General features: G+C 41.1%; 1 protein-coding gene across 3 annotated transcripts in view; it reads right to left on the reverse strand.

Moving 5' to 3' along the window:
• The window catches only part of FNDC3B (fibronectin type III domain containing 3B), a 373,090-nt gene that overhangs the window by 280,770 nt on the left and 78,533 nt on the right, over nt 1–13,787 (reverse strand). The window contains exon 1 of one of the 3 annotated variants that reach the window (XM_072618465.1): nt 770–904. The exons of the other annotated variants lie outside the window; for them this stretch is intronic. The gene's annotated coding sequence lies outside the window, so the exon portion shown is untranslated. Of the gene's footprint in view, nt 1–769; nt 905–13,787 lie in introns of those variants that run through there. 3 annotated transcript variants of the gene reach the window in all.

A 13,787-nucleotide genomic window follows, 5' to 3' on the forward strand; every position in this document is an offset into this window, starting at 1 on the left:
AACCAGAGGTCACATACACTGGGTACATTTCCTCACCTATAAAATAGTAACATCAGGCCTATTTTATTTTTCCTCTGCAGACAACATAAGATAGCCGCCATTGGACAAGCAAGAAGAACTACATCATGAGAATTATTATTTTCAAACAGATCACCCCAAAGTGAAAGACAGAACAAAATGGGAAGTCCTATAAACAAATGCACTTTTCTCATGATGAAATCAATACAACGTTCATGGACAACTTTTGGACCTGGGGGAGAACAGTTCGTTAGTGATGCTGCCCTCATCCGGTTACTTTCTGTCCCAAACATCATGTAATTAATCAAGTATGGCCTTGAGGGATTATTTCTATCCTTGTTGTGAATCTCTGTTCAGCTTTTTAAACTGTTCATTAACCCTAAACACTTAGTTAAAGCCCCACCAGCCCTATTCCCATCAGGCCTAGTATCTAACTCTATGAACTGACTCTGGCACCCCTAATGCTTATACAGTCCCTGACCCTTGTGAACAGGATTTCTCCCTCCTTGAACTTCTCATAGTAACTAACTTCGAATCAAACATTCATTATGCACCTCCTGCATGCATGCATCCCCAGAGCTAAGCACAAGACCTTACACAAGGTAGATAACTCAAAAAAAGTTTGCCAAAAAATTCACTAAAAGCTCCTTGAGAGCAGCTCCTTCCTGTCCTCAGCGTCCCATGACTATATATAGATCCTTGTACCATTAGGGACTCGCCCTATGGACCCTAAGGTCCTAACAATGCTCACGTGGTGGCCAATCCTCTCAGAACTGAGCTACGTTGCTCCTCTCATGAGGATCTTTTGTCAAGTTCACAGGGAAATCCCCTCTAACTGGCAGGACCTAGCATAGCTTGGGATCTTACTACCCAAACCTTTACAAAGCTAGAGTCACCTCCACACCCAGGGCTCTCATCAATGAAGTAACAAAAGGAGGTGGTGCACCTCTGTCTACAAATACAGACAACAGAGACCAAGGCAAAAAGTTTGGCAAAGCCTTCCTGGTCCTTCTTTTAGACCTGAGTGTAGTGGAAAGAAATGTGGCTTATTCTTACTGAGAAGAGTTTTCTTGCTGAACAGGAAATATAGAAACCTAAAATTCCCCTGCAAGTTTTGGAAACCAGTATGGGAAGATTTGGAATTCTAGGATTGGAGATTGGGGGGTGAGGGAGAAAGGGAACAAGGGATGGAGGGAGAATAGATGGAGGGAAAGGGTAGGAGACCAAAAAGAAAGGGGGAGCAGAGCGGATAAAGGGAAAAAGAAGAGTCCAGAAGACAAGAGGGAGGAGAGGACGGGAAGAGATGGGGAAGGATAAAGAGCAAAGAGGACAGGAGAGGGGAGAGAGATTAGACGAAAGAGGGGGAGGAGGGGAAGTGGGGCAGCCTTGGAGGTAGGTGGGAAGCAACCACTAGCTGCTCATTACAGCCTCATTTTTAGAAGCTAATTATTTTAAGCATCATTAGATAAAGTCTTGTCCCAACTAGGGTAAGCACGTTTTCTAATAGCAAAGTCTAATAATCCCGCATTAACAGGACCAGCCTGCTGTTTTATGAGACAATTACTCCATACCTAAGTAAATCAAAGTGCAAAACCCAAAGCCAAGTCACTTCTTTGCCCAGCAAAGCAGATGGATATACAGTATTCCTATTTTTGGTAATACTACAGTCACAAAAGGAAGAACCATCGGAAAGAAAACTATGAATGTCACTGCTTTGACTTGTGCACCTGGGGTTTCCTCCTACCTCCACCCCCTTCAGAATGGAATCCAAGTCTGGAGGACGGAGGCTGTTTTGAGTTTGGTGTCTGTATCCTCAAGGCCCAGCACAATCCTGGACATATTTGATCGATTGTCACTATCACTTTACACCCAGAAGGCACCACGGTCCAGCCCCCTCCTTTTAGAGATAAGAGGTAAATATTTGTTTGCTTAGTTTAACTAAATTTTGATAACTCTCACATCATTAGAAAGAACATTTGTTCTTCCTAAGAAAAGATAAGGACAGACTTAGAGAGCACAGGATAACGGATTGAGAGCCAAGAGCCATCTCATTTTACAGATGAGGAAACTTCGATCCATCCTCATGTAAGTGTCTTACATGAGGTCAAACAGGCAGGAAATCAGCAGAGCTAGAATATAAACCCAGAGGCTCTAATGCCAGATCAACGCTCTTTCCACTGTACTAACCAACCTACTAGATAGTGAACTTGTATATGTACCCATATAGGTATTCATTTTAAATTGTTCTTTCTCCAACAATTCCCAACACCCAGAATGGATTCCTAAGGCCACACTCAATTTCGCAGCACGTGTAGGTAGCGTCAAACATAGAGAATCTTTATGCTGCAGTCCATGTATAAACTTTAGAATGCCATATATGTGTTTCCCTATGGCTGACATAAGCATCAGCCACATAATGACTAGCACTTACTAGCGTAGTAAATCCATAATAAATGAGCAACTGATCACATCATCACAACCACCATCAACCAGTGCAAGATCCCCTTTCCCCAATATATATAATATCATAGTTTGCTAGATTAGAAATCGTGACTCCCCAAAGAAAAGGAGAAGAGCTCAGGTCTGGACATTCTAAGGTCGCATAATGGGGTCTGAATATGGAAGAAACATTGAGGGTGCATAAGGAGATGGGGGATTGAAACTAAGATCAGGAAACAGTGGAAAATCTTGAAGCTGGCAAGTCTCCTGGATTCTACAAATCTTTAAGAGTCACACTCTCAACACAACATCTGGACAGCCAAAAGTCTGTCCAACATCTTGACCCATCAGCTAATTTATACAGTGATCTTCTCTCCCTTCAGAACTAGGCATCCATCTTTGTACATAACTAGGAAATACTGAGCACCATTGGAAGAATAGTAGACTTGGAGGGTGTGAATTTGAATCCTATAAGACTTGTCATCTGAGAAATAAAAGGACTAAATTTGGTCTCAACTTGGTCTCTTCCAGTTCTAAATCTTTAAAACTAAGGATCTGGACAAGATGATTTTCAAGATACCTTTCTGATTTCCCCAGGAAATGTCATTTCTAACCCAATATCCCCTCCTCAAACTAAAAAAAAAAAACCAAAAAACACAACAACAACAAAAAAATACTTACCTGGTAAGTATTTTTTCAATTTATTTATCTGTGTTCTAAGTAGAATTTAAGCTACTTGAAGACAAGATCTGCTTTGTTTATTTGTATTCCTACAGCCCTGCACAGTGCCGTGCACATAGTAGGCATAAATAAACCCTTGCTGAATCAACGGAACTGAGTTGAACTAAGGTCACTCTGTGATCCAACAGAAAAATGCCATTTGTCTTTTGCAGGTAACATTCTTGGCATACATCGTGTTTCAAGAAGTGGAAAACAACTAAAACTTGTGTTTCCTCTAGGGACTAGATGGGTTATCTATCAGTTACTTGTGTATGCATAATGGTTACCGTAGACAACAAGAACAAATTCCATGTTAAACACCTTTTCAAAAGTGTATTATAGCAACTGACTTGTATACTTTTTATTCAGACTAACATAATGGAAGGACCTTAAGCAGAAACTGGTTTGGGGTCCTTATATTTCGAGTGTCTAGTACAATGTCTAGAACAAAGTAGGCACTTAAGAAATACTTACTGAATGAATGAATGATTTTACTTTAATTTTCCCTTGGCCAACTATTACCTGAAATTCCTAGGCCTGCTTTCTAAGAGTTCATAAGAGGTAGACCAGACTCTGTAACTATGGAAAAACAGAGACACAGATGCAAACAAATGAGGCTGTGTCTTCTACCCATAGGATCTGAATGGAGTTTCTGTGTCCCTAACAGATGCAGCTGATGCTTTCGCCTGGCCAGAAAGCAAGCGGACGTACGGGGAATGTGGGGTGGCCATCTCCAGGCAAGGAAGTGACCCTGTAATTTACAGAGAAATGTTGGACAAGCTCTGTAGTGTCCACGCAGAGAGAAGCAAGGCTAGAGAGAGAGGCCGGACAACAGGAGAAAGGGGAAAGGCAGGAAGGAAGGAGGATACTGGGGAATTTGTTGAAATCCCTTCTCCAACAAAGAACTATACATTCATTTTAATCAAAAGGATGTTTTCTAGGCCAGAGGCATCTTCTCAGTTGGCTCCATAGGCTTCATCAGACCAGGCTAACAGGGTTGTCCATGACAGGTCCTTCACAAAAATAAGGAAGACCCTCTGATTCTAAGAGTTCTTTTTGCCCACACTGTACATAAAACTGTGGTTCTTTTTTCCCTGGGTGAAATGACAATAAGCCTAACATAGCATCTCTCTGAGCTTCACTCTTAGAGATGAGGCAAATTAGTCTAATCTGCAGGGAGAACTCATCACTGGCACCTTCCTCTACCAATATGACCAAACGAGGCATATAGAAAAACAGGGTCTTGATCCCTGGTCTCCTGGGAAACAAAAGTCAGCTCCACAAATGTGGAAGCAACAGTGATTCACACAAAGAGGACAAGGACTCCCACCACAGCTGGTGGAAAGGTACCAAACCTTCCCTCTGCAGGAGCCCAATGGATCTCTTTACAATAACATGTCCGGTTAGAGCAGATGGAAAGGACCAGACCCAACCAGGTCACCTCCCATCAGGAGGCCAAAGCCTGAACCAATGGTGTCTTTTATAAAGCTGTAGGCCCAGGTCAAGGAGGGAAGTACTACCTAGTTCAAACAGTCCCCAGGTGTTTCCTTTCTTCTCAGTCACACTTGTGAATATGATTCTCTTTCTAATCCAGAGTTTTAATAGCCAGCTTCATGGTGTTCTCATTCATTGACCAAACGGTGGCCAGTCTTCCTTGATTGAGGATCAGGGAGCCAGAAAGCTTCTATACCAATGACAGTTATTGTTTATTCGTGTCTAACTCATCATGACCCCATGGAGACTTTACTGTCCAAAGATACTGGAGTGGTTTGCCATTTCTCCAGTAGATTAAGGCAAACAGAAGTCAAAGGACTTGCTCTGGGTCATATAGCTACTAAGAGTCTTGGGATAAATTTCAACCCAACTCCTCCTGACTCCAAGCTCACTGTTCCATCTACTGAGACTCCCAGCTGCCTCCTAGGCAAACAGAGATGAAGTGGCTTGCCCAAGGTCACATAGCTAGTGAGTGCCTGAGGTCAGATTTGAACTTAAGTCTTCCTGACTCCAGTGATACTTCCACTCAACAGCCCCCATACTGCTGTTGTGCTCTCAGTTCTTGTATCTGCTCTGAATAGTTCTAACTCCCTCCTCACTTCTTTCTACTATGACTGAGCCATACTTTTAGCAGAACCACAGAACAATTCTTTTCCCTTTTATTTATTGCTATATACCTCAGGAAACCTTATCATCTGCCTTGTTAGAAAGATATGTAAAATAAATTCTGTGCAAGAGTCCCCTATGAACACAACGAGAGACAGAGAGAGAGAGAGACAGAGACAGAGAGACAGAGAGAGACAGAGACAGAGAGAGACAGACAGAGAGAGAGAGAGAGAGAATTTGTTTACACATCTGGGAGGCAATAAAAAACCAAGGGGAACCAACAAACACATAAAAGAGGGCTTGGTCTACGGATCAAAGGAAACTAGCTTCAGCCAGCACAGAGGACAAGGCCAGAAAACCATGAGGTCCAGGGGTGTAGACAAGAAAAGACAGTCTGTGTTTGGAAGCAACAGTATCAGAAGGAAGGGGAGGAAGAAATAGGGAACTTCCATCAATGGCCATTCGCTTTTCTGCACAACATCAGCCTAAGGCAAGATCCTTTGAATTATGGTAGTATGAAGAAGTTAAGCACTTACTCCATGCTCATGTTCCAGGCTTTGTGACAATCACTGTGGATACCAAAGAAAGGGGGAAACAGAGTCACCATTTTACTGCTGTGAGGAAAAAAGCTTTGAAGGCCCTTACTCTTATATAAATGTGCATTCCTGAGAGTGTTCAATAACTACTCAGGGCATTGAGGATGCTGAGACAAAATGGAGAACAGCATGTCTTGTCCTCGGGGAGCTTACAGGGCAAAAGTAAATACAGAATACTTGCAAAATCAAGACCAAATTCTCATCCGTGGCTCCAGAAACCTGCTTTCCAGATTAATCGACTGAACTTAGCACAGGTTGGGCAGTAAAGCTGATCAAATGTGCTCCTTCTTGGATGATCAACCCTTTTCTCAGATGTTCTTTTTTTTAAAGAAAGTCACGTAAGGCAAATCTATCCTAGGATCAGAGATTTAGAATTAGACAACATGTCGAGGTCATCTTGTCCAACCTCTTCATTTTATTCCACTTCCTAAAGAATCTTCCGTGGCTCCCTTTTGCTTTTGGGACAAAATACAATATCCTCAGCATGACGCTGAAAACCCTTCTCAACAAGGTCCCCTCTTTAGTTTCCAGGCTTCTTCCCTTCACTTACCCTCCTTTCCAGTTAAATTGGCCTCCAGTTCACCATATTTTATCTCTTGCTTCCGTAAGCCTGTCCAGACGGTCCCTCATGTCTGGAACATATCCCCTCCTCATCTTCCCCAGGTAGGAGCCCTCCCTTACTCAAAAGCACACCTCAAGAGCTACCTCTGACCCGGCCATTTGTTGGTGCTTAAAACACGTTGTACTCTTTGCATACACCCTTTTGTATTTAGCGCTATTTGTATATATGATATTACCTCTGAACTAATGTCTGCTGCTCAAAGACAGAGACAGTTTCAATCTTGTTTGGGTATCTCCAGCACCTAGCAGCACCTTTCCTGGCACATAGGAAGTATTTAATCATAGGTTCATAGATCTAAAGGACTCAGAAGCCATCTAACCCAACCTCTGCATTTTACATGAGGGAACTGAGGCCCAGAAAAGTAAAGCACGTGGCCAAAGGCCCCAAGGGCAGTTACCTACTGAGTATACATGAAATATTATGACAGCACCTACAATGCTTCTGACACATTTTAAAATCTTTTCTCCCACACAAACACTACTCTAACAAGTCTATACCTTGAAGTATCTGTCTAGCCAACGTGTACTCTAAAATTGCCGTAAATAATAATATTCATGCCTGGCATTATGGACAGAGAGCCAACTCAACCCAGGATGACCTGGATTCAAGTCCTGCCTGGCATATATCGGGTAGCAGAGCCCTGAACAAATAAATTCTTTCACTCTCTCTGCCTGCGGCATCTAGTGTCTGCCCTACCTGCACTGGCACTTCCTCAAGGAAATCTTGTAGACGAGTACAATCATAGGTCCTGGCTTGAAAAAACAAAATAATTGGGAAGGAAGAGGAACATATGGAGAAGTGAGTGACATATAAACACAGAAGCTATCAATTAACAGGAGATAAACAGATTCCCCCCCCCCTCTTAAACAGAGGAGGAAACTGAAGCAGAGATTAACAGACTTAACCAGTCACCCAGTCAGTATCTGAAACCAGGTGTCCCAGTGTTTCTGTGGAATCCATTTTCTCTCCTTGTACTTAGTAGCTCTCCCTCCGCACCCTCCACAGAAACAAGTTTCCATTCCTTTCAAGGTACACAGTAAATTCAGAAAAGACTGGATGAGACATTAGCATAATAAGCCTTCTACACTTTCTACAAGTATTTTCCTCACAAAAGCCTTCATTAAGAAGGTAATTAATAAAACCACACGTGCAGAAAGAGTTTCAGAGTTTACAAAGCATTTCACAGACAATATCTCATTTAATCCCAATATCAACCCTGGGAGGTTGGCACTATCAGAATCCCCACTGCACACATTAGGTAAGAAACTGACACCCGGTGAGCTGCCCAAGGTCACACTATCCAAGGTAAGACTTGAACCCAGGACTTCCAGTATCTAACCCTATGCCAAGCTATCTCTCCTAGGTATAAGGCAACATAATCCATATGTACCTCATCTCTCAGAAAACACTCTTAAAACAAATCTGTCTAGCTTTCACTCACTGGTCTCAGGTTTTACTCCAAATTCCCTCCCGTTCCACATTTCAGACCCAACCTTGCTTCCATTGCAACCATAAGTCTTCACCACATTTCCGCTAACCACAGGTCCTAACTCTAAAAAACCACATGCCTTCATGCCTCACCTACCCCATTCTTCTGATTGACAGGGAGAGGAGGCCACGAGTTCTTGTGGTTAGCTTTCCCCACTTCTTAGAGAACAAGACCTTTATTACCTGGTAGACAGAGCCAGCCCTGAAAACACAGGAAGGGATTGTAAGAAGGGGGGATGGGAGCATCCCTCTGGCACCAAGAGGAACAGCCCCCTCCTGTTAGGAGATGTTTAAGTCAAACTAGATACCCCTCAATGCTTTTTAGTGAAATCTGGAAGAAATCTTAGAGCCTGAGTTGGTCCTGGATAGCCAGTGGCCCCCACTCCCTTCTACCTTCGTACCTCTCATACAGTGTGGGAGGACAGTGGGAGGGCCATTTGACTTGGGGCCAGGGGAGAACCTCTCATATCACACATTCATTCCTGTGGTCAAGTCTCACAGGATGATTCTAGGTCTGTGAGTCTAGAGAGGAGCCTCTTTTGGAAGCTCTTCCCCTGAGACATGGGACATCCAACTCCCCACCTCAAACAGATGAGAAAAGTGAAGCACAGAGATGAAGGGACTTCTCCAAAGTCACCCAGCCAAAACCAGGTCCTCCAGTTTTTTCTGCTGGGTACATTTTCTCTCCCCTTGCACCCTCCACAGAAAGAACTTTCCATTCCTTTCAAGACAGAGTAAATCAGGAAACACTGAATGAGGCATTTCCAGAACTTGATTCTCCAGAAAGTCCCAGGGTCCTTTTCAAAGGCCCCAGCACTACCACAAAAGCAGGCTTTTCCAATGGAAAACTCCTGACCCCAGGGTGAGGCTATTCTAGGAGCAATTCTGCACTGGGCCTTCAAATTAGTACTAAAATGTCCCCACGTACTCCCCCGGTAAGTCAGTGACCCCAAGTTTCCTTACTTATATTAATTCAAGATGCGAAGCAAGCGATACAATATGAAAATTAAGTCCGTATGGGCCAGGAGACACCACCCTTCAGAGCCCCCGAAAGGACAAAGTGGGGCCACCATAACCCAAAGTGGGGCTGATTACAACCAGCAGCACGAGCCGATGGGTAAAATCCCAAGTCAGCACGTAGCTGCAAGAGCTGTGCCCCTAAGAGGGTTCTGGGTAGGCTTAATTATGGAACGTTGCATGAAAACTTTTGGCAAGTAGTTGGGACAAGAGGGCTGGTCAACGATTAAGGACTGGGTTGCAATTTTCCTCCATGAATTTCCATGCCTGGTCTTAAGAGTGCACAAAGCAAACAAACAAGTTCCTAATTTATATGGGTCTACGGCAATTAGATAAGCAACTTAATAGTCAGCCCATCAGAGATCCCCATCACTAACTCTGTGTCATTAAAACACACCCAAATGCACATATATCTCCTAAAAAGCCACAGGTTCTCTTCCAATAAAATATATATTGGCCAATTAATTTAACATAATCCAAACAGCATGATGTGCTGCGGGCCTATTTTGCTTACCCTTAATAAAATTCTCTTGTCTACTAAGAATTTGGGGCTTTGTGGTTTGCAAAGAGACTGGTGAAAATCTGCTATCTCCAATGACTTAGCATCTTCTGTTGCAAAAGCCATTTATGTCAACCACTTATGGGACAGCAATTACCCAAAACATGTTGTCATCAGTAACTGATCAAGGGAAAAATCCACTTAGAAAACAAGGGCCTTTTCCCAAACAAAAAGAATTCTTTCTTCAGACTTTATAAAGGGGTCAGTATCATAGATTATGACCCCAGTGAATCAGAAAAATATAAACTCAGTAATAAAGAGTTTGGATGTTTGTTTAATTTCTAAACTAGAAGGATTTATTCCAGGAGTAGGAAGGTTTACTATTGGCAATATTATGAATTACAAATTATATGACTATTTTAAGTGGGAAAAATATATCACTCAGTAGTTGCATGATTAAGCCAAAGACAGAAGCCAATTATGTACCAAGAGGAAAAAATATCAGATGGATGGCCCAAGAAAGGATACACCATCAGCAAGAGATGGAAAAAAAAGGGGAAGGAGGAGGGGAGTTTTGGATAAAACATAACATCATTTTTTTTTACAAGACACACTACAACTGCCAACACTACAAAGATTTTTCAATAATAGAATTGGATTAAAAGTCTTCTCCAAGGCTTACCGTTGGCATAAAAGGGGGAAAGGGGAATCACCTTGTTTTCAAGCACTATGCCACTTAGAGTACACATTAAGGTAAGTACTCACAAAGGAACAGCATGGTGATGAACCAAGGCTCTACCTAGCTAAATCTGAGGGGGCTCATTGTCCAGATGACCAAAGGAGGATGACTTTGTTTTTTTAATCAATACCTCCCAAACACCATCTCCTAAATAACAGAAGCGTGGCAATTTGAGTCTATGCACAGAATACCTAAGCAAATGGAACCTCAGTTCTTAACTTACCAAAGTATTCTGAAGTATCTGTTTGAAATCAAGAGCTAGCCTGATACACAATGAAGAAATACTAGAAGTGTTCCCACTAAAAGCAGACAGGGAGAGGAGTCATCATTGTCACCTCTTCAGTTTGACATAGTTATACAAATAAACACTGGAAATGAAAAAGGTAGTTATGCAGGTAGTATGACTTTGTATATAGTACATGATAACAACATCCAGCACTTCTATCGTGCTTTAAAGTCTGCACTTTATGTATAAGTTGCCTCACTTCATCTTGACAATAACCCTAGAAAGCACGTGCTATTATCCCTATATTACAGATGAAGAACTAAGGATGGGTGGTTAAGAGACTTGCCTTGCTCTTTCCATTGTGTTCTTCTACCTGCCTCAAACTTAAGAGATGAAGTTAAAAAGAAAAAGAATTTAGCTCATAAATTACTTTTTTGATAGCATAACAGGCAGCTTGATGATTCAGTGGTATACGGTACCAAGTCTGGTGGCAGGATGACCTGAGCTCAAGTCTAGTCTTAGATACTTAATACCTGTGTTACCCTAAGCAAGTCACTTAACCCTATTTGTCTTAATTTCCTCATCTGTAAAATGAGCTGGGAAAGGAAATGGCAACCACTCCAGTATCTTTCCCAAGAGAAGCCAATGAAAAGTAAAAGCCCAGAGTCACGAAGACTTGGACACAGTGGAACAAGTCAACAAGAAGACATAAAATAAACTCACAAGATTATTTGCATTTTTAAGTATGGCTAGTAAAACTAAGGAAAAACTGATAGACAAATATAATCTATAATAATGATTAAATGTTACCAGATATTAGGGCACAGATCAAGGCGCACACACACAAAAAGGTAACTGATACATTTTGATGGGAAAAAGGAAACAATGAAATTTATATTGCCTGTCTGTGAGTACATGGGGCCAAACGAGTGAAAATATTGATACTTTCAAATCAATTCACGGAGTTACTGCAATGCCAATAAAAATATCGATGAACTATCTTATAGAATTATTCAAAATGATAATAAAAATTATATGAACTATGGAGAAAAAAATACACTGAAAAGGGGACCTACCCCATCAGATATCAAAATAATCCATTAAAGCAGTAATTATCAAAACCAGCTGGTTCTGGGTTAAAAATAAAAGAGTTTTGGAAAAAATAGCTTGGTGAAACAAAATTGAGAATCCTGAAACAGAATCAAATGTGTACAAGAGATTAGTGTCCAATAAATATCAAGATATAAAAAGATTAAGGAGCATCTTTATTTAATTAAAATTATTAGGAAAATTAGTTTAGTTTTTGTTTTTTTTTTACTAAACTAGTCTCGCGTCTCACATCACATCTCATATATAATTCCAATTAGGAAGGTGACCTAATTTTAATTGTAAAAAAAATCAAATATTATATTTATCTCAATTGTCAAGATAAGTTTTCAACTATAATTGAAGATAAAGAAATAGAAGAAATTACTGGAAGAAAGTTAACGTGTTTACACAGAAAGCGTATACAACAAAAACCAGTGTGATTAAATTAAAAACAAAAACATATTGGGCAAAAATCTTTGGGCTTTTTTATGTTGGATGAAAAACCTCCAAACCTAAATTTGCCCTGATATCCCATTTCCCAATAAAGAAACAGTAGAAGGATGTGAACAATGTCGAGAAAAGGAAACACAAATTATTATTCATGACTTGAACAATTTATTCAAGCTGGCAAAAAGAGAAATACAAATTTAGCCAACTGCGAGGCGCTACAGTATATTAAGTTGGCAACAAGAGTTGATAATAATAAAAATCCAGTGGTGGGGGCTGTGAGCGCCATTACTTTGTTGGTGGAATTGTCAATTAGCACATTCATGGATGGCAACAGTGTCCACCAAAGAGACTGCCCGGCACAAAACTGACTGCACCTTTTGAATCAGTGATTCACTTCTGAGACTACACCAGAATGAGTTGTTTAAAACCCAAGGAGGCCTGGCTGTACAACATTATTTACTAAAGACTCAGTTGTCACAATACAACACCCAATGGACCTACATAGCCAAGAACTGAGGAATGAGCAACAGATGGAGAGTGCTGTCAAAAGAATAGATAAATGGCACCAAGGGAATAACCATAAATACAAAGAAACAGTTAATGAATGATACAAGGTGAGGCAAAGTCTTGGAAGCAAACAGAATTGTTAGAACCCATGTGGGGTCAATGAATGAACAGTGATAAAAGTGACAAGGTCCCTGATGGAAGAGATCAGAAAGGGGGTACAGCCCAAGTAAGACCACAGATCTAGACCTAGAAGAGACAAAAAATGAGAGGCCAAAATTCCAAGCCTCTTATTTGGATATTTTGAAAAACGAGGCCAGCAAGTTTACCTAGGTGGATATCAGGGATAGGATCTGAACTCAGTCCTCATTCCCACTGTACCACCATCAAAATGTAAGTAGTTAAGATTTTATAACACTTTTTTTCCGGGTCACATTGTTCCCCATGTTTGATTCTAACCACTGGGATGATTATAAAAGTTTATAATCAAAACACTTTTGAAGAAAAGGAAGTCAGACCTACTGAATGTTTTATAGGCAGTAATAAATAAAAGATATCAGACTGTAAACATTTTTTATTAAAATGATGATTCTAAGAAATGCAAACTCCTTTTGTTCTGGTTTATAACCCTTTAAAGAGAAAGTATCACGCTCAGTCAAGGAGACCTGGGTTCAGATCCGCTATGGCATACAGTGGCTACAACTCAGTAAATTACTTAATCTCTCAGTGTCTCCATCATAGGGTATGGGAATTTCCATTCTGAACCGATGAAGTCCCATGTTCTGATTCAGCCCATATGCCCTCGAGTATTTCTACTAGGCTACAAACAAAACCACTCCCCTTACTTCCTGCCCCCCAAAAGAGGGGAATCAAGCAGAGAATCACAGAGCCAAGTCCCCCAACTAACTTTGGGAAGATATGCTAAACACTCCTGGGTTTGCATCTTCTCTTACAGCCCATGTGCAGGGCCAGCAAGGTCTTAAAAAAAAAAAAAAAAAGGAGGGGGGGAGGAGAAGAGGTTCCCACACAATAAATTTTGTATGACAGAGAGTGATCAAAGTGCCTCCTGATCTTTCCAAGCCCATCAAAAACAAAAGTCTTTTCCATCCTGTTTAAAATAGATTTTTAAAAAGAAAGCATCTTGATTCCTCTTCTAAGGCCTGGAAACTAAGAAAGAAGCTTTTCACCCCCATCTATCCTTTCTCTATATTCCTAGCACTTTACATAGTGTGTGGCACTTACTAAAGCACGTCTGCAGACTGACCAACCATCTAATTAAT

The sequence above is a fragment of the Notamacropus eugenii genome, chromosome 6 (genome assembly GCF_028372415.1).
Source record: "Notamacropus eugenii isolate mMacEug1 chromosome 6, mMacEug1.pri_v2, whole genome shotgun sequence".
Taxonomy (NCBI): Eukaryota; Metazoa; Chordata; class Mammalia; order Diprotodontia; family Macropodidae; genus Notamacropus; species Notamacropus eugenii.